Genomic DNA, 239 nt, shown 5'->3' on the forward strand with positions numbered 1-239 from the left:
AGGGCGAAAGGCGATATCCAATTAAGTACGGGAGGAGAGAGGAAAGCCTAAAACACACGGAGCACACAACAAAGACCTTTATGGACTTTTTACCATAAGGCTGAAGGTGATGCATTAAATTTGGCGATCGCTTAATTCTCTTAATGGATTATTTAATCTGTTGGTCAGTGACTCAATGAAGGTCAAAGGTCTGGCATATACGTCGAACACCTGAGTATACGTGAATGTATGTATGCATT

General features: G+C 41.0%; 1 long non-coding RNA gene across 1 annotated transcript in view; it reads left to right on the plus strand.

The window, feature by feature from the left end:
• The window catches only part of LOC119590366, a 32,690-nt gene that overhangs the window by 31,781 nt on the left and 670 nt on the right, over positions 1-239 (plus strand). The window lies entirely within an intron of this gene.

Source organism: Penaeus monodon, chromosome 27 (genome assembly GCF_015228065.2).
Source record: "Penaeus monodon isolate SGIC_2016 chromosome 27, NSTDA_Pmon_1, whole genome shotgun sequence".
In the NCBI taxonomy this organism is placed as follows: Eukaryota; Metazoa; Arthropoda; class Malacostraca; order Decapoda; family Penaeidae; genus Penaeus; species Penaeus monodon.